Source organism: Lucilia cuprina, chromosome 3, assembly GCF_022045245.1.
Source record: "Lucilia cuprina isolate Lc7/37 chromosome 3, ASM2204524v1, whole genome shotgun sequence".
Lineage (NCBI taxonomy): Eukaryota > Metazoa > Arthropoda > Insecta > Diptera > Calliphoridae > Lucilia > Lucilia cuprina.
The window spans coordinates 7,645,870-7,646,751 of record NC_060951.1 but is presented as its reverse complement, the minus strand read 5'-3'; positions in this window follow the sequence as shown (position 1 = coordinate 7,646,751).

The following is an 882-nucleotide window of genomic DNA, read 5'->3' as shown; positions in this document are numbered from 1 at the left end:
CAAGTGTCGTGGACAGCCGGCCTTCGGCCGGACGCAAGGGTTTAAAACTCTGGGGTATTTCGAATACTGGCTTCGCTAAATTTAACCTTTCTTTGTACACCATGTATTTTATATCATTACGATACTTTCAAATGTATCACAATTCCATATGACAATTTTAATAATGCCCATGAGCATAGTGACATAAGTTCCATGGAATACAAATAGTCCATTTATCATGAAAAGGCTTAATTTAGCGAAGCCGGTGTGTGAAATACCCCAGAGTTGAAAACCCTTGCGCCCGGACGAAGGCCGGCTGTCCACCACACTTTCGTAAAGAGTTGGGAGTTATTTCACTTCTCTTGGGAATTATTTCATTGGAAGTTATTTTACACAAATAGATTCTTCGACTTGGGAATAATTTCATATTTTTTGGGATTTGTTTCATTGGGAGCTATTTCGCATTTTTTGGGACTTACATTTGTAAAACTCCCAAACTTCCAATTACTGGGAATTATTTCATTTTAAACTTTGGGAGTTATTTCATTTTAAAAGTTAATTTTTGAAGAATTTGGGGTTTATTTCATTTTACTCGTTGGTAGTTATTTCATTTGGGAGCTATTTCACTGTACCTAGACTACACTATAGACTAGACTGTAAACTAGACTACAGAATATACTATAGACTATACTATAATCTAGACTATGGATTAAGATATAGACTAGGTTATAGACTTGACTATTGACCAGACTATTGTCTAGACCAATGACTAGAATATAGACTAGACAATAGACAAGACTATAGACTATAGACTATACTATAGACTAGACTATAGACTAGACTATAGACTAGACTATAGACTAGACTATAGACTAGACTATAGACTAGACTATAGACTAGACT